This window comes from Cavia porcellus, unplaced genomic scaffold, assembly GCF_034190915.1.
Source record: "Cavia porcellus strain 051 isolate PalLab524CR breed Dunkin Hartley unplaced genomic scaffold, mCavPor4.1 scaffold_14, whole genome shotgun sequence".
Classification (NCBI taxonomy): domain Eukaryota; kingdom Metazoa; phylum Chordata; class Mammalia; order Rodentia; family Caviidae; genus Cavia; species Cavia porcellus.
Genome location: NW_026947497.1, coordinates 67,135,066 through 67,159,423, shown reverse-complemented (window position 1 = coordinate 67,159,423; position 24,358 = coordinate 67,135,066). Strand labels below are relative to the sequence as shown.

General features: G+C 40.4%; 1 protein-coding gene across 5 annotated transcripts in view; it reads right to left on the bottom strand.

The window, feature by feature from the left end:
* Window positions 1–24,358, bottom strand: part of Map3k13 (mitogen-activated protein kinase kinase kinase 13) — a 156,380-nt gene that overhangs the window by 80,082 nt on the left and 51,940 nt on the right. The window contains exon 1 of one of the 5 annotated variants that reach the window (XM_003477067.5): window positions 6,513–6,750. The exons of the other annotated variants lie outside the window; for them this stretch is intronic. The gene's annotated coding sequence lies outside the window, so the exon portion shown is untranslated. Of the gene's footprint in view, window positions 1–6,512; window positions 6,751–24,358 lie in introns of those variants that run through there. 5 annotated transcript variants of the gene reach the window in all.

Here is a 24,358-nt window from a genome sequence, read left to right as displayed (position 1 = left end):
CCTTTAAATGACAGAGTCTTCATCTTTTATCATGCTTCAGCTTGAATTAAAGGATAATAAGAGGGATAAGAGAAAGCTAAGATTATGAATTTCTCTTAAGCACACTAATAAAGATCACATCGAGGAAAATCTGTAACACACGATGAAGTGGGGTTATTGGATTACTGCAGCCACATCCCCTGTGAGCCCAAACAGCCACATCACAAGTCAAGTCTTTCTCTCTTGACTACAGAGAACAATGGCCGAGACAGATGACACCCATGAAGATAGCAAGTTCACACATAGTCAGGTCTCTATTTCCCAAATCCTGGGCAGATCAGACAGTAACTTAACCTTTTAGGTCTTGCCTGGATAGCTCCATTAGAAAAACTCTGGGTACTCTCCCCACTTTCTCAGCTGGAGCAGCGTCCCATGGAGGTCAGTCACCTATGGAAGTGCTGGGAACAGGTACTTGAGTAAAAGCAGATATTAGCCAGTGATGGTGAACCTTTTAGAGACACAGGCCCACACTGCAACCCCAAACTCACTTATTTATCACAAAATGCCAACACTGTAATTGAGCCCCAATACTGAGGTTTTAGGTTAGAGAAACAAGTTACACATCAACAACTTTTGTCTTAGGAAAACAATAAAACACACATGCCGTGGGTTCGCCACCACTTCCCTAGCTAGACTGCCTTAGACCCTGGCAATTAACAACCGGAATTCTACCTTAGCAGTTAGAATGGGCTTTTGAGATCACGAGAAACAGTTTCTTCACCGCACTTGTTACAGGCAAATCTGCAGAAATATAAAACTAAGAGAGAAACTGTCTTGCCAGGGGTGACCTGAGACTGCTGGGCTCTCACAGTCTTGGTCCCCTACATCACGGTGCTTTACAGCAGGCTAAAAAATGTTCATTTTTATATATTTCGACATAAGTAATCATCAAGGCAAGGTGGACGGTTGCATAATAGAACCTCATTGGCTACGAATCAAGGGTTCAATTCTTATCAAGGGAGATACGTGAATCTATGGCTAATGGGTAAAAGCAAAGGAAATTTAAATGTGTGCAGTGTTGGCTATACTGGGGTTCTCTGCTCAATCATCTGAGAACTAGAATGCGTCACCCTCACGAACCGTGGCTTCCTATGCAGTGATTCTCTGGTGGTGTTTGGGATGGACACGTGTCCACATCCACACATGCCCTATCCCTAACCTTAACCCTAAGGGCAGCAAGTAAGGTTTCAGAGAATCCTCCAAGCACGAACCCTGTCTTGATCTCCACCTAGCAGAAAAATCACTCATCCACTCTACCCTTAGTAGCCGCTAACTCAACAAACGAATGTGTATGAGTGTCTGTTCTGCCAGGCAGCGATATAAAACAGTGAAAAGAAAGTGAATACTCAACATTCACTTTGAGTTTTAGGACTAAGAAGCTGTCTTCATGTACCCAAAGCGCCTGCCTTGATCAACCATGATACCTCTGTTTAATGATTCATTAATCTCATTGAGTATATCAACAAATCATACAATGAAAACTCCCCTTTTTTAACTTTGCCCCATTCTCAGATCTCTCTAATCCCTACCCTCTTTTATTTTTTCTCTTTAGTGCTTATTGGCCTCCATTAAGAGGAGAGGTTTTGTCTGTCTTTTGCTGCTGTGTACCCAGGACCTAGAACGCATAGTAAATGCTCAGTAAATATTGTATCTGTTGATTAAATACATAAGTAATTGACAGCACCTGTACATTTGCCAATCCTACTTAGATTATTCTCTTTCCATCGTGGCCTCTCTGTCAACCTCTTCAGTCATTCTTAGGGATTTTTCTGCTGGCCATGTCTGGGAAGAATAGTGCCAGTCTGGGCTCACGATAACCTGTCACATGATAATCCTCTTTTGCCCCCATCTTATCTTCCACAGCACCTATGGCACCAACCTTCAACTCAACGTGAAAACTATCCAATTTATCTTACTCATTATCTAGCCCAGTGCAGAGCTAGCAAAGACCTGAACGCTCACAATCCATGATAGACAGAAGAAAGAGAATAGGATTAAGATTTGGAGTTGGATTTGAAAACTGACAGTAAGGTCTACCCTGTGGTATCTTTAGTTGAGTCAGTGAGCTTTCTGAGTCTTTTATCTCATCTATAAAATGGGAACAATAATACCGACTTCATATCATGAGGATTATATTTGAGATGAAATGATGAATGCAAAAGCTCCAAACAGATTTACAAGGGTATAGAAATTGCCTTATGAATGTTAGTTTCTCTTCTTCCCTTAATTTGACATTTTGTGAACTTCTAATGATACCCTTGGTCTTTGAGTGGTTAACAAGAAAATCCATACTTTCCAGTATGAGTTTTAATTTTTCTTTCTTTCTTCCTTGCAAAATTCTATATTTCCCTCATACTGTCTCCTGACTTAGAAATAGTTTTTCCTTTTGTCTAAGACTAATCCTCTATTCATGCCAATAGTTTTCAACCCTGGCTTCATGTTAGAATCATCAGAAGACATGAATAGCTAGAAATAGGAGCAAGATATTTGGTGTTTGTTTTGTTTTAAGTTCCCTGATAAGATGCTAAGACAATTCAACAGACAAGAGAATAGTCTTTTAAACAAATACAGTGCTGTAACAACTGGATACCCACATTTAAAATAATGAAATTGAACTTTCTTATCACAAAAACCTTCAAAGTTGGCCAAAATGTAGAGCTAAAAATATAAAATGCAAAGAAAAAAAGAGTTAGTTTTCTCTATATTTAATTACTTTTTACTTCATGAAAAAATAAAAATTTGTAACAAAATAATGAGAATAACCATAGTTAATACACTACATATCACTATCTTTCAAATGATTACCCAGCGTATAAGATACTGCCAAAAAGATTCTCTTTTACTAAGAAGACACATTAGCACAAAACTTTCTCAATGAACTAAGTGAAACTAGTAGTATAAATGAAACAGATTAGTATTACATATTTATATATTTTTGAAACAACAGAATAGGTAATTTGGGGAACCATCTGAGCCACTCCCCACTTCTTATTTGTGTATCTTCCATTTTACTCTCATTTGTATATATATACTTTGAGCTTTCATACAAGAGAAATCATGCAATATTTAAACTTGTATCTGACTTAATGACCTTAAGTTAGGCAAAGCTGCCTTCTATGTAACACCAAAATCACAAACGAGAAAAAATATAAACTGCAGTGGAAAATAAGATGGGGTAAAAGGGGATTATCCTGCGATAGGTAATCATGAACCCAGACTGGTTCAAACAATATTATCAAGAAAGTGAAAAGACAACTACAGGAGGAGAGGAAATGTCTGCAAGTCATATATAATCGATAGTTTGTATCCAGAATGCATAAAGGACTCATAGCTTAATAATAAACACATAAATGATTTAATTTTTAATATAGACAAATGGCCTAAAGAGATATTTCTCTAAAGGTATGCATAAGCACATGAAAAGATGTTCCACATTATTAGCTACAAGGGGAATGCAAACAAAACCACAACGAATGAAGCATATTGACACATCCTGGTAATCCCAGTATTCATGAGGCTGAGGCAGGAGGATTGAACCAAGTTCCAGGTCAGCCTGGGCTAACAGTTAGTTCAAAGTCAGACTGAACTACATACCAAGACCCTGTCTAAAAAAAAAAAAAAAAAAAAAAAATCCCAAAACAAAACAAAATAGTGCAGCCACTTTGGAAAACAGTTTGGCAACTCTTCAAAATGGTAAACATAGAGTTATCATATGACCCAGCAGCTCTATTCCAAAGAGAATTGAGAACGTGTTTACATAAAAACTTGTACATAAATGCATATAGCAGTATTATTCTTAATGGATAAAAAATAGAAGCAACCCATGTGCCCATCAAGAAACGAATGAGTTAAGTATTATACAAAATATCCAGAACATGCAAATCTAAATATAGAGAAAATAGATCAGTAGTTGCCTGGGGTTACCTACAGGCTGAGGAGAAATGATGAGTGATTGCTAATGGCTATGTGACTTCTTTTTATTAGGAAGAAAATGTTTTCAAGTTGATTGTGATGATAGTTGCATAATGTTGTGAACATAAAAAAAAACACTGAGTTGTAAGAAAGAAAACAGGGAGGAAAGGAAAAAAAAAAGACAGGGAGGGAGGGAGTGAAAGTCCTGCAAGTAAATCTAATGTTATAACTTATTCCTGGGAATTTAACTTTTTCAGTTCTTGAGAGTCAAGACTGCATCTGTGCATTTTATAGAGTAACAAGTGACATGGAGCAGGAGTGTGACAGCCTTTGAATGATTTTTTTTTTTTTTAAAGCATCAGAGTGTTCTTGGGGATGGTCTTTATTTTCATCAAAATTACCAGAATTGGTCGCCGTGGCTCTCTTGATTCATTCGAACTGCCCCAGCAATTAATTCAACGGTAGAACACAGAGAGCGAGCAGGCGGACAGCACAAACCAAACTGACCGGTTCTGTCTGGCCACCCTGTCGTGATGCAGTGGATGTGGCCTCTGGCCCTTAGGAACTATTCCTTTCACAGTTCTCCAGGACATGGCTTTGGCTTGACTGACTTTGTTTACTTAAATAGATTAATGCCTACTTCTGGAGTAGCTTCAGTTCTTAAACAGAAAGCCATCTATTGACAGTCACTAATACACAGGATTTTATTGTTTGATATTACACAATTAAGAGTTATTGTTTTTTTCCAAGTACACTACATGAAAATAAATATAATTTGGGACACAGTCACTAGGAGTGGGGATAAAGGAGGATTTTACATTCATTCTGAGCCTTAAAGGGATAGTTTTGTTTAATAAATCCAAGAAAAGATCATATTTCTTTCATGGAAATAAAGTTCTCTTTTTGGCAAAATGTACATAAAAGATACGATCTGATGAACTATGTCTCAAGATGAGTCTGATTAGATAACATAATTCTTTAAAAATGTCAATAAGTTGGCCTTTAGATTATGTAAACTCCAATAATATAACTTTGAAGCTGCTACTTTGAACAGTCACAGAAAGTACACAAAAAAGGAAAATGCAGAAATGAGTAAACATGCTTACAAGCATACAAAATTGTGTCTAAAATATCTCATTTGTGGAACCCAGCAAAAAATAAAAATAAAATATAAAATCACAATTCTTTGAGCCTAGATATGGTTTGGAATTAGGCACAGATGTTCTTCTCTTGAACTCTTGTGAGTTCAAATGCACTCAGAAAACCAATGTGAGGAAGGCAATGTCAACCTGAGAAACAAAAGAGAATGTTCCATCCTTACATATGGTAATTTTAAAATTACATTAGTTCATACTTAGAAGATGCCTGAAGAAGAATAATTCAAAAGCTCTCGGAGCGCTAATTTAGATGCCTTGCTTCATGAGAAAAGATTATAACCTAAAAATATCAAAACTAAGTATTGATTATGCAAGGTAAAACATGATAAGGCTGGATGAGAAGAAATAATAGACATTTTGCTTTCTCCATAGAAAGAAAAGCTGCAGACTAGCATATAAATTGCTCAAAGTGAGGTAGCTGAAAAATGCTACTAGATTATTTGGGTTAAGAGCTGCCCCAGAGGCAGAACATGTCAAAACGTTAATCCTTCTTCTTTAATCACAACTTCCACCAGAATAAATCGCAGTTTTGGAAAACAAATTGAATCACACATGCATTTCATTAAAACTACAAGCGAACGAAGAGACCAACTCTGCACAAGGACCATATCAGAACTTCATTATTTCCCAAACAGAGTGGAATAAACTATTTTCCAGAAAGTTCATCTTTGAAAAATACCCGTGTCTTTCTACACAATTGTTTTAGAACACAGCAAGAAATCACTTTATTAGGGGCTATTTTCAAAATTAGCAGTTACGAGTCATTCCTTCTGTGCCTCTGGGACCGATTTTTAGGGTTTTGGCAATATAAATAAAGAGCTATGAATCCGTACAAATGCACCCCCTAGAGCTCCCATCGTGAAGGGTTTTGACAGATTACAAAGCTTTTCAAATAAGAAGTATGCTTCTGTCTCAAACTGCAATTGCACGAGATTGACTGTTATGAAACAAAGGCAAGGTGAAGGGTGAGAAGCCATGGGAAGGACGGCAGCGGGAGGAAGGCGCTCGACAGGATGGAACCTGCTCCGTCTTGCCGCCCCGCTTCCCCGGCCGGGGCCGGTCCTCTCCACTTCCCCTCGAACACGATCCGCATCGTCTCCAGGAGAAGCGAATCTCCCTTAAGGAAAGCCAAGCCGGCACCCACAGGTAACGTGCAGAACCGTAAATGAAAAATGTCCCCGTCTAGCCGGCGGCGGACAGGCAGAGGAAAACCAGCTGTCAGTTTCAGAGGCTGGAGCTGTAACGGGGTTTCGGGTTTCTCTCCGCCTCGGTCTCTCTCACACGCTCTCTCTGTCTCCCTCAATAATATCAGTTTTCTAATCACCCCAAATCACAAAAACAGTCTCCAGCGGTCCTTAGGAGATACACGATGGTGAAACGGAAAAATAAGAGTGCAGTACTCACGACAATGAAGAATTCCTACACATGCTGTTCCATTTTCTTGCTTTAGAAAGACGGAAGGTTAAAGGGACTTGCAGAATTAGAAGGATGGGCGGGAGGGGGATCCTACCCATACGGTCCCCCAGCCCACCGCCCGAGGAGCCCGAGGCCTGCTGACGTCACAGATTCATGAATGGATGGAAATTGGGCTGGTTTAGGATTCCGCGCAGACCTCGCTGTGATGTGTGGCATGAAGAAAAAAAAAAAAAAAAAGATGGTGGGGGCGGGCTCAGAGAATCCCCAGCCAATAGGATCCAGGCCGTCATGGCCAGCCTTCCTTTAGAGGGAATCTGGTCACAGAATAAACAGAGCCTGCCAATCAGGCGTCTGCCACTGTCTTAACACAGACTGGCAGCCTGAGAAGAGTGCGTGTGTGTGTGTGTGTGTGCGCGCGCGCGCGCGCGTGTGTAGCTGTGATGGTCATGAAAACATTATTATTGCTGTTGAATGAAAGAACCGAAATAGAATTTTGGTGAGATCAATGTTACCAAAAACGTATACAGAAGAAAACCTTATCTTTTCTTTCTTTCTTTTTTTTGGTCTTCTTCCTTTTTATCGGTTCCTGGGATCGAACTCACGACTGCCTGCTTACAAGGCAGGCACTTATGCCACTGAGCTAAATCCCCAGCCCCTATCTTTTCATTTGTTAGAGCTATTTTCTTTAATCCTTTTCTTGCTGTTCAGGAATATGCCTGATGTGGTTTTCAAAAGAATAAAATATCAAAGTCAAGAAAATGGTTTCTAAAACTGGTGACTGGGACACAGAGACACACTCCAGAAAATGACTTGTAAAACCAAAATAGTAAGGAAAGGCTGCACAGGAATAATAACTTAGTGACTACAGAAATGCAACGACTTCAGACAATATTATATAAGTCTGAATGTTTTGTATGAATCTAATGTGATGTGCTAAAGTAAGTGTAGGAGAGAAATTCACTGCTATACTTAAACAAGGAGTGATGTTCCCTCATTGGCCTACTCAGTTTCTAATATGAAGACACCAAAAGGGCTCATATGAAATCTTTGGGCAAATTTTACTTTCAGGAAGGAGTGTTATTAGCAGCAAAAAAGCTGTATGACCAAGAATACTCAATGGCAATCTGTCCTATCCAAGAGATTATGTGCACAGCCAAGAAAGAGTTCTATATGCTCAGGAGGGCCCAAATCTGATCACTAGGAAGTATTGCATAGTTACTTCACTCATCTGAAAAGGGAAAACTCCCTAGGATTATTTTACACACAGCAAAGGCATCTAGTATAATATTCTATGATATACTTGAGTAACAGATTATCGCTGGCAAACAGTCAACACATCTCCACTGTTACTAGGGAACATCACTAAAGAAAAGATGGACCAAAGATTTACCCATATAAGATAGGTATGCTCAAGGCCAACATGGTATACTCAAAAATATGGTACACACTTATATGGCATGCTCAGGCTTGCTGGGAATGCACTGTAGTATTAGTACATTCCCAGTAGGCTTGAGCATACCATATAGGTCTGTATCAGTATGTTTAATACACCAAGATTATTTTAGAATTAATAAGCAGAAAGGAGATGAAGAATGTGCATTTCTAGTTCTTTTAATAACGACTGAAGCCAAGTGAGATATACTAAAAGAATCAGATTTATAAACATTTTTTTCTCCTCAAGTCCTATGGATGAATAGGACTCATTAGTCTGCATAGCTTTGCTATGAACTGTGTCAATAGGTGACCATCAAGCACATTAGGTTGTGTGCATTTAAATGTAGACAGCTTTTTGTGAGTCAGTCATCCCCCAAGAAAGCATGTTTTCAAAAAGCCAAATATGCTCTAGAACAGTGATGCTGACCCTTTCAGAGATAAGCCCAAACTGCAAACTAAAATCCACTTATTTATTGCTAAGGACCAACCCTGCAATTAAACCTGAACACTGAGACTTTAGACAAATGACTCATACATTAATATCTTTTGTCTTAAAAGAGAAATGAGTAACACATGTGCCATAGGTTTGCCCCCATGGTATAGAAGCTAACATATTTGGGGGTTTTTTTTGTTGTTGTTTGTTTGTTTGCTTGCTTTTTTGTACTGGAAATCGAAAAGGACCTTGCACTTACCAGGCAGGCACTGTGCTGTGAGCTATGTCCCCAGCTAACACATTTATTTTAAGATTCAATAGCAACATCATTACCAGCAGCCCACCAGGGATGGGGACAGTCTCTCGAGCAGTTCACAAAACAAGGTCTATAAGTGCTTCCAGGAACAATCACCTCACTGGTGGCAAATAAAAACCAGCTGGCTCTGCAGACTTGCTGTGTGAGTGAGATGAACCTGTCCTGGGTTAGCACTCTTCTCTGGGCCACAGAAATACCTTGCTGTCAAATATCACAGGAAATCACTAGGAAGATAATGAAAGTCATGCAAGTCACTCTGGAAGGCAGCCATTGTTGTTTTGGGGTCAAAGGAAGATAGGGAATAGGACGTGAGAAATGTACACCCTGGAGCAGCACTTCCCAAGGGGACCTCCTGAGGTGATGGAGATGTTCATAACCTGCAGTAAAGCCATAGCCACATTGGACTATCGAGCATCTGACAGCTGCCTAGTACACCTGAGGAACTGAATTCTTCACTTAATTAAACTGAAAAATAGTCACATGTGGCTGCTGGCTATCACTTGGAACAGTGCAGCTCTAGAAATAGCAAGTAAAGTCCCACCATCGTAAGTGGTTTTTATTTCAGCATGGGGGGGGGGGGTGTGTGCTATGTGCAGAGGACTACAAAACCATGATCAAGATAAGCGTTTTTAAGAACCAAATAAAGCTCTTCAAATGTCAATAAAGGCTGGCAGATGATTCTGGTCTCCTTATCCAAGAAGATACTTAAAAACTCATTACTAGATAAAAATGTAAGTATAGAAATTCAGATATAATTATTCTGCTATAGGAATATGAGTTGCTGGGCACAGTGGCAAATGCCTATAATCTCAGCACTCGGAGAGGCTGACACAGGAAGGCAGAAAGTTCGAGCCCCAGCCTGGGCAACCTAGTGACTTAGGGTGACCCTGTCTCAAAATAAAAACTACAAAGGGCTAAGAACACAGCTCAGTGGGAAGTTTCTAGGTTCAATCCCCAGTACCCACATACGTATGTACTTACCTATGTACACACACACACATGCATGCACACACACAAGAGCTATTACAGTGTTTGTGTTTTAAGAAAAGTTACAGTTTTTTAAAAACAAAAATGACACATATAAGTCAGAATCAGGCCTGGGAGTGTGGCTTGGGGCAAAGCACTTGCAGAAAGGCCTGGGTTTAATCCTCAGTACTGCCCCCCACCACACTTGAATCTAAGTGAGGTCCAAAGTATTATGATTCAGTTGCAACTTATGGTTGGAAACCAAGAAAAAGAAACTATAGTGACTTTAGCATGAGACACATTTCCTACACAGATGTCAGCATGTAGAAGTAAAAGCTGGTAGGAGACTTGGGGTCACACTGTCTCTGCCACTGACTAGCTATGTAGGTCCAGGTACACCTGGGTGTCGGTTTTCTCTTGAGAAAAGTAGGGATAATAATAGGCTAAACTATTATATGACAATTAAATAAGATAACACAAGTAGCTTGGTGCAGCATTGGAAGATAGAATTAATTAATCAATAATACCAGTAGCTGTTTGTATTTGTTGTTGTTATCCAAAGACCATGGGTCCATCTACTTCCTTAATAAGGAAAATTTCAATTGCTGTGGATTCAGGAATCATAATGATAGGCAATATTACAAAAATTTTATTTTGCTTTTAGTAAAACTTGAACAGATCTTTTCAGGAAATTTAATAAATATCTGTCGGTAACACTTCTTCCAAAGAAAATCTGATTCAAATCAATTTTTGTCAGGAGATTGGAGAATATTGTACTCTGTTAAACAGAGAGAGGAAAATCCCTGAGATGGTTAAACTAGCTGATTAGGAATCTAGTTCATCTGTTCTCGCAGCTACATAATGTTTTCTGCCTTAAGACACAGATTGCGTACAATGATATCAACTAACATGGAAAACAGTGTGTACTAGCTGAGGACACTAGTGAGAATTCCCCACATCCACACCAGAACGTTAACCCCAACTGCCCTGTTTCTATTCCAAAGCCTATGAATCCTTCCTTAGTCAAGCAGGTGAATTCCAGTATTCAAAGATCTCAGCTGACTATTCAGCTTTTCCAGTCCAACTCTGATTCAATGATTATCTGAGTGTGGTTTTTAAGAAACATCTAAGGAAAAACATTTTCTAAATATCGTCAAGATCTATCCTTGTGTTAAGGGAAGAGAATCAGAAAGTTACACGCTATCTAAACATCAGTAGCCTAATAACCCTTCGCAGAATCACTGACACTGAGTTTGATTTTTCATAAGGTAGAGCCACATTGCTTCTGTGATGTTCATTATCTTGTGTGATGTCCCTATGTAAGAAATTCACATGAAGGATCTGTGCTACAGTTTTGTACCAGAGGGAAATTTTCTATTTTTGAAGAATTATTAGGTGTCTGCTTTGTAGATGACAACACTGTAATCCACTAAATTCAATTTTTTGGTTTTTTTTAGCCCTGCTTCTGGAAGCGCAGAGCCAACCTTATGTTCTTGGTATATGCTTTTGTCTTGTTATTAACATTTTTATTTTCTCTTCCTTGTACTGAGTTTGATTTCTCTTTTGTTAACTTCATTTATATATAAATATATATGTTTTCTTCATGATAAACGTCTCAAAATTTTTAAAAGGTACAATATGCATAAAGATTTATATTACATAGCTATAAACTTTTTAAAAGATAAAAGTCTCATGCTGGGAAATTCTACAATCATCATTATGGCAGAAGAAAACCCTAATCAGGTGCAGTAGCCCATACCTGTAATTCCAGCTATTTGGAAGGCTTAGTAGCAAGACTGCAAGTTCAAGACCAGCTTGAGTAACCGAAACCCTGTCTCAAAACCTTTAAAAAAGTGGTAGCAAGTAATGAAGTGTAGGTCAGTGGAGAGTGCTTGCCCACCATGTGCAAAAACCTGGGTTCAATCCCTAGTAACACACACACTCTCTCTCTTTCTCTCTCTCTCTCAAACTACACATAATTATGGCAAAGTTAGAAAAATGTCATGAGTTATCTGGATTTGAGCTGTTCAATTTTTTTCTAAGAATAATAAACATCCAGTCAGCTGGACAAAAGCAGTATTTCTTGTGATTGTATATGCTATTTAGAATAAATCTTAACAGCTTAAATAAAGTTTTAATGATTATCCCTGTCAAAAGGTGACTACAAATGAGGAATGTAATAATTCTCTGATTATAATAGTTGTAAATTATGTCAACTTGAGAAGTTTAGAAGTCTGGGTTCTCACTTGTAAACACCCTCAGCCTGTGCTGAGGAGGGCACAGAGACTGTGTGAGTGCTATACTCCCAATCACCCATGGGGCCTGCTTACAGTATCAGGGAGGAAAAGAGGCTTGTTCTCCCGTTTTGCTCTTGTTGCTTTTGATGTCTTCTGCTGCTCTGAAGCGCTGCCCTTGTGTCATGCCACCCGCCTTGGAGCCAACTGATTATGGACTGAAATTCCACAAACAGTGAGCTAAATAAATCTTTCCTTTCTTAAGTTTGGGTGTTGGATATTCTGTCTCAGCAACAAGAGAAAAGTAAACAATACAGAATTTGATACCAGAGAAGCGGGATCATTCTGACTGTACCTGACCATGTGGTTCAAGAGCCTTTGGCAGTGGCTTGTGGGAAGAGTTTGGAAAGGTGTTGGAACCCCTTAGGCTGTTCTGCATGGGAGATTCTGGTCAGAACTCAGAAGGCCAGAAGGCTGATAGAAATCCTGCCGGTAAAGACCAGGCGCAGGAGGTTTCTGCTGGAAAGGCCTGCCTTGGATACTGGACTCCAGATAATGTATGTTGTAGCTTGGCAGAAAGCAATTCTGTATTTTGTTCATATCTAAAGACTTTGCCTGAGACTAAGATTACAGGTGGTAGACTAATTGATCTGGCAGAAGAAACTTCAAGGCAGTCAAATGTTGAGGCTGTAGCATGACTATTGTTGGGGGCTTATAGCCAGATCTATGTTGAGAATAATCAAGAGCAAAGAGCCCAAATGTTGGAAGTTTCCAGAAGAGAAACTCCCGTAAAGCTGTGGTCTGCAAAGATGGAGCAAAAGAAATCTTGATTGCTGAGATGACCTGAGGGCATCACAAAAAGCAGCATGTCTCTAACCTCTGCAGCCTCAAAACTTCAAAAGTGAAAGACTGCTCTGAGGAGAAAGCCACAGAGTATTATGTTCCATAATGGTGGTGGCTGCACCATGGTCCAGATGCCAGCAGCATAGACAATTTGTGCCTCAGAATTGAATTCAGAGTGCCCAGAAATCCAGGCACTTGATCCCTACAAGCCAAGAGAGAGGAAAGCCTGGGTGCTGCTCCAGCTGGTAGCAGACCCTCGGCACTATCCATGTGGCAATGGTCTTGGCTGCATTCAGAATACATGAGTTATGGGATTAAAAAGGCTTCCACCTCAATTTCAGCAGGCCTGGGGGGCCAGACATTGTGCCCCTGAGAGGGCAGTGTGTTGAAGTGGTGAGTGTGAAGCCAAGATGCAATGGAGACTCCAGAAGTTTAAAAAATCCAGGAACATGGATTGTCTAATGAAAGCTAAAAGGAGGAAGCACAGCCGGCCTAAGAGAGAACTATAATCATCAGAAATGCTGCAGGGGTGGAGCCACTCAAGTACTTTGGAGCTCACGATTTGCCATAGATTGTCTCAAATGGTGCACATGGAAAAACAGGACTTATTGTTTGCCCTGCTGGATTTTGAACTTGCTTTGGTCCCAGTCCTTTGTATTCCTTTGTTTGTAACTTTTGGAGTAAAAATGTTTACCTTGTGCCATTGAATGTTGAAAGTGTTTAATTTTTCATATAGGGGCTCACAGCTGGGCTCAAGCTAAGAGTTTGCCTTATATCTTAGAGGAGATGGGATCTGGACATTTCAGCAATATTGAAATTGTTAGAACTGTGGCAACTCTTGCAGATGAACTAACTGCCTTTTGCATAAAGGGACCTGCATGGGTCTTTGGGGGGCCAAGGGTGAAATGTTATGGTTCTAATGTAATATAATGTTGACAGACTTAAAAAAAAATTTTTTTTTCCCGGTACCAGGGATCGAACTCACGACTACCTGCTTCCAAGGCAGGTGTTTATGCCGCTGAGCTAAATCCCCAGCCCCTTAAAAATGGTTCTTAAGGATGTTAAATTTATGTTTTATAATGTTCAAGCTGTGAAATGATAAAAATATGCATGTCTTTGTATCTGGAAACCTCCTTGAAGAAATGTGTCTGGTTGACAAGGGGTGGATTATAATGGTTGATTCATAGTGCCAACTTGAGTTTAGAAGTTTAACTCGGCAGGAGCCCAGGGTCTTCACTTGTAAACATCTTCAGCCTGTGTAAGAGGAGGGCACCGAGATTGTGTGAGTGCTTACAGTACATGGGAGGAAAAAAGGCTTGTTCTCCCCATTTTGCTCTTGTTCCTTTTGCTGTCTTCTGATATTTTGAAGTGCTGCCCCAGTGCCATGCCACCCTGCTTTGGAGCCAGCTGATTATGGACTGAAACCTCCAGAAACTGTGAGCTAAATAAACCTTTCCTTCCTTCATTTTGTAACTAAGTGAGAGAAAAGTAACTAAGACACTGATCTATAATGTAAGTGCTCTAAGGCAAATCAAAAGCAAATAGATTTCTCAATTAATAAAAAAATCAACATCCTCAAAATACACTATCTTATAACATACCAACTATAGTAAGAGCCATACATCAAACTTTTGTAGGACTAATATGAGTTTATAAAGACATTTTACATATTGAGAGAGCAAAGGGAATTTTTCTGAGAGAGAGGGGGGCCTTGTTGGTGTGTAATTCAGGCTGCCCTCAATTCACTATGCATCCTAGATTGGCCTCAAATTCACATTACTCACTATGTAGCCGAGGCTGCCCTCCAATTCACAGTGATTCTCCTGCCTCAGCCTCCCAAGTGTTGGGATTACAGGCTGCCTGGTTCACAAAAGAAATCTTTACATATATTACTCATTCATGTACAATTCATACTGCTTTGGGGACTGCAGTGTAGCTCAATGGTACATCATGTGCTTAGCATACACGAGGCAGTGGCTTTTATCCATAGGGGACGACAGAGTGAGAGGAGGATAAGAAGACAGAAACTATTTTCTGGGAGCTCATGAAAAAAAAAACCACGCTTAGCCATCTAACTTCTATTCTGATGCTATTTTAACTTCTCCCCTTTAGCTAAACACAAGTTGTCATCTCCACTTTGCTTCAGAGTGCAGGCAACGTAACAGAGGAGAGAGGCGTGAGAGTGGCGTACACCTAGTTTGCGAGTTTCTTTCTCCATCGTCTCCATTTGAAGGAGCTGCTTCTGCCCCTACTCTGAGGCTGTGCAGTTCAGATGGAGCACATCGCCAGAAGCTTTGGCTCAAAAAGGGAGCCTGTGGCATGCAGCTGCCCAACTCATCTCCTCGGCCTCAGAGGTTAAATGAAGGATGGAGTCCTGGCCCACGTCATCCAGGGAGCATCACTGGATCTGCCGAAGATGCCTGCTATGGCTGCCGGGGCATGAATGAGTATGTGTTTACCAGGACACCAGCTATAAGGACAAGGTAACAGACAGAGGTCATCTTTGTCCACATATAGGGCAGAGGCAGAGGACAAGAGGATGAAAAGCAGCTGGTCTCAAGACAGTGACCCAGCGGGGCTCTTGGTTTCAGAGGCCTGCTGATCCCCTCTCCTTTCCTGTGTTAAACTTAAGCCAGTGGATACAGGTTTCTGTCACCTGCATCCAAGGATCCTTATTAACACAATGTCATTACCTTTCTTCTGTCACACTCAACAAAGCTAGATTAAACTCAGGTTCCATGTACTTTTTTGAGTTCCTGTCCTGATGCTAACAATTTCAGTACTTTTATAGGTTAACTTTCAAATTCTGTCTTTTAATTCTCACTTATTGTTTATACTTTATCATTGTCTTTGTCATCATCAATGTTCAACATTCTTAAGCCCCAACACTTTTAACTTAGATTTTTAAAAAATAGACTCTATGTTATCTAGGTTGGTCTCCACTATTGGGCTCAAGAGATCCTCCTGTCTCAGCCTCCCAAGTACTTAGGACTACAGGCACACGCTGTTGTGCCCAGATATTCCTACTGACGTTTTGAAGTCAATGGCCTTTATTTACAAAAACATTTTTTAACGTTCATCTAAATTAATTCAGGGTTTTGGTAAAATTATTTAGCTCTTCCATGTCTCATTGCAAAATGGATGTAATCATCGGTGTGGCGTAGTCAACATGGTACCCAATGTCAGCAACCTTCTCAGTCACCTCATAAAGATGTAACTAACTTATCTTTTATTTCTCTAAACTGCATGCATTTTCTCATTGGCTAGTTTCCTTCTGAGGATGACAGATCGTAACTTTGTTTCTCTTAAACTATTTTATGTCGATTCAAAGATTATAAAGACCTATTTTTTCTGTGATCTTTTCTTTTCCTGATTTTACTTTAAAGTCAATTCCCAATTTTCCTTGTCTAAATATCTATTTTTAGATCTTCCTCCTTTTTAGGATTAGTCTACATATACTGAAGGAATTTAAACCTAAGCAAGATATAAATAAAATGATGAAGAATCTGCCAAAAAACCTTTTGTTCCAAGTGAAAAATTATTTTATCATTTACTAATTTGAATTTTCTGTGCCATTACACCCTTTCATCAATGACAAGCACTGTACATAAAGACATAAGTTATCAGCTTGTGCTGTGTGTTAGGCATAGTGCTGAGAGCCCCACATAAATGTTTCATTAAATTCATACAACGATTTAAGGTAGATCTTTAATCCCACTTTACAATGAAGAATGTGAGGCAAAGGAAAGCTCAGTCGCAAAGCCAGTTTTTTAAAAAAAAAGGAACCGACTCCAGAACCTATTCTCTAGCTGGGTGTGGTAGTGCACACCTGTCATCCTAGCCCTCAGGAGGCTGAGGCAAGAGGATCACTGTGAGTTGAGGCCAGCCTCAGCTACACAGAGAGACCCTGTCTCAAAACAACAACAAGCCAATTCCCTTACTATGACAGCGTATGTAAGGAAAAGAGGGCATTTAAATGGGACTCACACTAGAGGAATCCAGACACAAACAATTAGATATGATGAAATACATATAACCATCCATTTAAAAAGTTCCGCTGTCGGCGTGGTGGTGCACACCCGTAATTCTAGCCACTGAGGCCACTGAGCCATGACAATTGTAAGTTTGAGGCCAACCTGAGCAATGCAGTGAGACCCCGACTGAAAACACGGAACAGTAACTACTAAAGAAGCCTATTTTAAGAGTACGACCATAGATCACGAGGAAGTACCGGGGTGCCTGGCAGCCCCATCTGTAATAGTGTAAGAACAGCAACAGGCAAGTGAAAACCCAATTTGCTGGAACATGTTTCATGAAGTGAATCCAAATTGTTATTTCAGAGAAAATGAGAATTGATTGAGCTTTATTATTTATATTATGCACTTAGCATTGTTTAATAATTTTGACTTAATATTCAGGCAAGAGATATTTCTCAATGTTTGGGACCACAAAGGTCTTAATCTGGCCTTGGATTTTAAAAACATCATAATCTCACAAGAGTTCCAGAAGAAAGATCATTGTCTCCTAGGCCTGAGGTGCTCTAGGGCACAGTGAAAGAGCAAGCTAAATGCTGGAGGTGCGATGCAAGAGAAGATAGCTGTCCCAGTAAGTCTTTTGTGTTTGTCTTTTGTGATTCTGGGACTGAACCCAGGGCCTACCATGCACTCTGCCGCTGAGCTACATCCCCAGTCCTATTTCTATTTTGAGAAGCAGTCTTGCTAAAGTGCCCAGGCTGACTCTGACTTGGGATCTGCCTGCCATGGCCATCCGAGTAGCTAGGATTATGGCAAATGCCACCATGCCGGACTCCAGTGGATCTTCTCAAGAAGCTTGTTGTCTTATCTTCTCACATACGAGAGCGGCTGAAACACAGCCTGTGTTTCTTAGTGTGTGACACGTACACTTGCCGTATGTATGACTCAGCTTTCTACTCTCAGGTATTCACCTATATGAAGACATTTACATGGTTATGGTAGCACCAACTTCATGGGGCATTATCCCATTGATGAGTCAGCCCACAGCTAAGTGTGCTCTGCGGAGGTGAGGTGGCTAGAGGAATGCCTTGCTAGGGGCGTGCCCTCCGAGGTACAATCATCTCCCTGATCGCTGCTTCCTGGCTTCCCCAAGGGCGAGCAGCTCTCCTCTGCAGTGTCCTGCCACCATGCCACTGCCCCTCGAGGCCAGTTGGCTATAGATTGAAACCTCCTAAGCTGTGAGTCAAATTAAAACTTTTCTCCTTTGCATTTTACCTCCACAGCAGAAAGGCTGACTAAGGTGCAAACACTCTAGCTGCGTCACTTATAATGGTCCACAAATGAAAACAACCTAAATATCCACCAAGTGAATGAATAAACCATGTTAGCTATGCTGTGTTGGCTGCCTCAGTGTCCTGAATTGATTTAAAACATTTATCTTTCAAGGCCATTTTAACCTAGAAAAGAGTCCAAAGTCACGTGGTGAGAGATCCTGTGAATACAGAGGATGAGGACACAGCGCCATGTTTTTACAAGCCTGCTGGCAACAGCCAGAAACAATCACTATGTATATTTTTAACACATTCATAAAAACACTCAAGAGAGCAGACCTTCAGAACTGTTTCAGAAAGCGGCAGGAACTCTGGGATAAGTGTGTTTGAAGCAAGAGGGAGTATTTTGAGGCAGACTTGTGTAAGGATTTTTAAAAAATTTAACCATCCACCATATGTCTTGATCACCCCTCACATCCACACAACAGGGCTATCATGGAGCAATAAGGAGGGATGCACCACTGACGCGTGCATGATGGCCTTTAAGAAGGCCGTCTGGAAAATGTACACACACTGTCAAAACCATTTTTATGTATTTCAAAATGATTAATACTTTTGGTATTTTAAAAGAAAAAAGTGAACAATACAAATAGCTCTATTAATACAAATGTGTTTTGTTCATATGCTTAAGTATTTAGAATTGTGTGCAATATTTTTTCCACATATTTGATTCAAAAGACAGCCAAAATGCATTCTTGATGCATATGCCATAGAAAGGATGTTTTAAGAAAATGATTTTCCATCTGCAGTTGTAACTGATTAGTGAACCATGAAATTACTTCAGTGGGTCATTATTAGCATCTTTAAAATGAGATGAAATAGAACAGAATGGAAAATAGTGCACCTGAAGTGGTAAGATTAACTACAGTATTTTAGGAAACATATCTGTCACCTGTGTGACACTTTGAAAGTTACATTTCTTAATATGGGTCATGGTTCAAAATGTAAAAAAAAATTACTATTCTATGATATACACATTTAATGCACATCTATTTCTTTGTTGTTCTACAAGTTCCATATAATACACTATGCCTTTTGTGCTAAAAATATCTTCTTTACATTGTTCTGTTTTAGAGTTTCAGTTTCCTAAGTTTCAGAAATAATAACCCATAACAAGTCTTTTTGTAGATATTCTTTGTTAGAATTTAAATATGCAACATTTCTGGCTGGCTATCTGCTCATTTTTATGGCTCTAGGAATGAACTCAGGCCTGGTGTATGCACAGAAAGCCTTCTGCCGCTGAGCTGTGTTCCTGCCCATAGAAGAGTTTTAAAAAGTAAAAATACAGGGCTGGGGATACAGCTCAGCGACACAAGTGCCTGCCTGGCAAGCATGAGATCATGAGTTCGATCTCCAGAACAACAACAAAAAAAAGTATCAGTATAGCTTCTGGTAGCACGGTGCTTCAGTAAAACAAGAATTATAAAATGGTGAACACCCAAAATTAGTGAGGCAGATAGATAGAAGTGTCTCACTTGAGGTTGGAAAATGCCAGGAAGAAATTAACTAAAATTTGGAGCAGGAAGTCCTCCTTGCTCTGGAGGATCCTAGCCACAGCAAAACACTCAGTACACACCCAGAGAAGCACGGTCAGCGCTGCGAAAGGCCCCTGTGCATTTGGGTCCCCAGAGCTCACGTACACAATGGTATTCTCTTCTGTCCTCTGTTGACACAGGTAGCTAAGAACCAGCCCGGAGCAGACAAATGTGTCCGCACCCCTTAGGGAAAAACGTAAACCCCTTGGAGAAAAGTACATCAGTGACAGATTCCTCACCACAAACTCAGCAAGGGCCCTGGGACCATGGGGAGAAGCGGAGGAAAGGCCCTGAGCCACTCTTCTGGCCCACCCCACTGTACCTAGCACTGTCCCTGCCATTTGCTTGTCTTTGGCAAGGCGGCGTGTTTGCAGAGGGAATAAAGATTTGTCCTTACACAAACACACCCTGCTGGAGTTTGTTCTACCACTCCTGATCTGCACTGCCACTCTCTTACCTAGGATTTGGATTAAGTCTCTGTTCTTTCAGATGGAAAGATCACTGGGAGCCAGAGCTTTACAGTCAGTTATGGTAAAGAGGTCGGCTAGAAGGGCACCAGGCAGAGGAAGGTTTTGGGGAAACCTGACAGGAGAGAGCGGGCACAACTCTGGCGAGGTGGCTCCTATCAGCCATAAAACTGCTGAGGCACATCTAGTACCTTTTATGCCAATGTAAGGTGACGGTGCACGAGCACAGCAGATAAAGGACTGGAAACTGGACAGGGTAAGATGTGAACACTGACACGGTAAACAGTGCTCTGGATTTGAAAATGAACCTTGTATGACTATTCATTAACCATCTATCTGCGTGATAGATTCACCCGCAGTACTTTTTGTAATCTCTTTCTTAAGATTAATTAATGGGGCTGGGGATTTAGCTCAGCAGCATAAGCACCTGCCTTGTAAGCAGGTAGTTGTGAGTTCGATCCCCGGTACCGATAAAAAGGAAAAAGTAAAAAAAAATTAATTAAGGAGCCAGACATGGTGACACATGCCTGTAACCCTAGTACTCTTGGAGGCTGAGGCAGGCTGAGGCACAAGTTTGAGCCCAGCGTGGGTAATTTAAGGGGTTGGGGATATAATTCAGCATTAAGGTCACGGATTCAATCCCAAGTATCACAAACAAGACAAAGAAAAACAAAAGCATTAAACGAGTAAAAAAGACAGAACCTAAAACTCTTTCAAGGAAAAAAACCCATTTTAGGATTTATTCATTAACATCATTAAATATCCCATCAAAGCAATATACTTAAAACTAAATAATAAATCCTTACTGGAAAGCTCTTGTTATCCATTATATGTAATTATACCAGCCAAAATAGAGCAGCTCTGTCTTTATTACTACTTGCAGTAGGAAAAGACAGAAACTGCTTATGGTAGTCACCTGCCCCAAATTAACCTATATATTTTTAAATTTTATTAGGTCCTAAGTTCTGATCCAGTCTCTTCAACTAGGCTGAGAATGAAAGCTTTGCCTTTAACACTCTCTAAGGAGTAAGTCCAGCAGGCAAGAGAAGCAGGCACAGTGCTTTCTTAGCTACTATGATAACCCAAATAGAAATCAAACATACAGATTTTTATTGCATAACATCTATGTTCAAGATACCTTGATGTATTGTTGGGTATACACACAGGTATAAATCACAGATTCTGATTCAGCTTGCTTTAGTGGATGAGAAACACAACAAACAAAACATTTAAAAGTGTTACAGTGGCTTAACGTCATAACAAAAAGCATAATGGTAGACACTGTCCCCCAATATCCAATCTTCTCTCTCTTTAGAGAACCCCTGACCCCCACACCTACTTTTAAAAGTGTAGGTGGGTGCACAGCTATTCTGCTAAAGACTTCTCTATCCTCTTGGTAAAGGCAGCTGTAACTTCATTGATAAGGTCTAGTCAATGGGTATGAGAGTGCTGTCTGTAACTTCCGGCTCTTCTTAGAGGAAAAGCCACTTGTCCTGGGCCCCACGCCCACCCTATTCCCAGGCTGAATCAGCTTCTGTCAGGAGATGACGATACCCCAGGCAATGGCACAGCAATGAAACAGGAGTACCCCTGGGCTTTGATTAGTGCCTGAATCAAGACTGTCTGTCCGGGAATAGTACTTGCCAACTTTAGAATAGTCAATGATGAGTGAAATAACACTCTCTTTTCTGAATGATCAGTTTTGTTTTGTTTTGATTTGGTTTTTTGGAGATATTGTTACCTCTGCTTAGTTTGTATCCCAATTCATATATCCTGCGGCTAGCTGGTTTACTGCTATGGATATAAATAAGCAATGACTGCTCAAAGAGATTCCCAGAAGGATCAAGGAGTTGAGGGAAACTTTAAACTGATTCTATTCTGTCATTGTCACTGTCATCATCATTATTATTATTATTACTTTACAGAAACTGAGGCTCAGGGCTCTCTCCACAGTCCTGGAATTTGTAGCAGAACCAGGAATCGATCCTGGGTCTCCTGGTGTTTTTCCTATTGCATCTTCCATCTGTGTGATAATAATGACCATTAATGCTGCCCCTTTCTTTCCTTGCCACAATCAGTTAGGACCCACCGAGTGGAACATAGAATACTTTCGTAAACCGGGGTTTTATATCATGTGTTTTGTCTGAAAAGTTATCTGAAATCTAACACATGAGAAAATACTAGCATCACTATATGGTACTACTGTAATATACATGAGCGAGTAAGAAACATAGATCTAAGCAATTAGGGTTAGAGACTCAACAAGGTACAAACGAAAACAGTCATGAGAGAAGCAGTGAAGTCTGTTACAAATACAATGTGATGCAAGAATACTCGAATCAACTCATAAGTGCTCTGTTGAAACCTAGTTAGAGAGCTAGGGCCTGGGAATACAGTTTCAACTCTCATTCAAAAAAGATTTCTGAGGAGGTGTGAAAATATTTGATCTTTGGGTCTTTAAAACACACCCCGAAGCCTTCAGCTGAGGGATCTTTCCCATGTTGATTACCAATAATGATCACCTTCGCCAGAAACCCCCTAAATCATGCCCTTGCGGAGAAGAAAGAGTTGTTGCAACTTCACTGCATGCGGACAGCCTGCTACAGAGCGGGTGAAGGAAGGAGCAGTTTTAGGGAGATCGTAAAGGTCAGACTATGACACTACGTGGAAATCCACTTATGATTCACTTGCTTGCTGAGTTAAGTAGCCAGCCTATGCTGGCAAAATACACAGTCCCGGCCCAGAAGAAGCATTCAGTCAAGACCTGGGGACTTTCCTTTTTGTTTCTTATCTTTGTGGTACTGGAGGTTGAACCCAGGACCTCTGCACTGAGTTACACCCCAATCCTTTTTTATTTTTACCTTTGAGACAGGGTCTCGCTAAGTCACAATTAACCTAGGCTGGGCTTGAACTTGTAATCCTCCTGCCTCAGCCTCCCAGAGGGCTATGGATTACAGGCAGGTACCACCGTGCCAAGCTTTCTTAATACTTCTTCACATGAACTAAGGGTGAAAGAACACCTCAACTTACTCCTGGAGTAGGAGACACTACTCCAGACCATCTTCAGTCTGCTGAATCTCAACCTATTCTTTTTCACTCTGAGGCTATCTAGGCAGAAAAGGAAGCCATTGCTTACGTATTTTTCCCATAGCCTCTGGTTGTTCCTAGTTTGGAACAACCTGCCCTCACTGCCACCAAACTCACCATTCCTTTCAACTGGCTGGAGCAACAAGGGTTCTTTTCCTCCTCAAAACCCACAACCCAGGACCTGTGTCATAGTCACCCCTCCTGGCCGTGGAACTTCACGACCTTGTGGTAGTGGAGCTTGGACAGGAAGCAGCCACGTCCCCAGGTCTGCCCGGGTAGGATTTAGTGCTCCTGTCCTGAAAGGACTGTAGGCTGTGGCTGTCTGACTGCAGGGCGACTATTAAACCCAGACACACTCCTTGGGAGCTGAATTTAAAATTAGCAAAGTGGAGTACCATGGAAAACCATTCATAATGGAAGCAGCAGACTAAAAAGGTCACATTTTCCTAGCGCATATTTTTAGTTTACTCCAGCCTCTGTATTAAATGGTCATCTTTAAAAGACCACTCCCCTTCAAAGGAGACCGGTGTCTTGAAGTATTTTTCACTATAAATAAATATAAAAAGCAGCAGGAGGAAAAAGCAAGATCCTAGAAAAATAAAACCAGTAAAATATACTATTAGTAATTACTAAACACTGGAACATTTAAAAATTAAAGTGCATTTTCCCTGGGAGTATTTGTTGGAACTCAGCAAAATTTCAGGTGGAAGTTACATTCTGGGGTCACTCATCACCGGCTCCTGCATTTTGGCCAAGTCCTTTGTACTGAATGAAGGGAAGCCTGCTGCTGCTGCTGCCACCTACTGCAGACACAAAATTATGCTTGAAAAACATGAAAGAAAATGCAGTACACATATTATTGCAAATGATTTATAAGACCGGGGCTGGGGATTTACCTCAGTGGCATAAGCGCCTGCCTTGCAAGCAGGCAGTCGTGAGTTCGATCCCTGGTACCGATAAAAACGAAAAAGACAAAAAAAAGAAAAAAAAATTTATAAGACCAAGATAAATGTCATGCCTTACCTTTAAATTACTAGTTATTCCAGAATCCTGAATGATGATCAAAAGGGCAATGTGTAAAGAAATAGAGTAAATAATCTACACAGAATAGTATTAAATGGCTTTGTCAAGCTACAATATATGCACACACAAGTAGACAACCTCTAGTCTCTTTTACAGGTAAAAACAAGTCTACCTTCTTTTACATTGAGAGA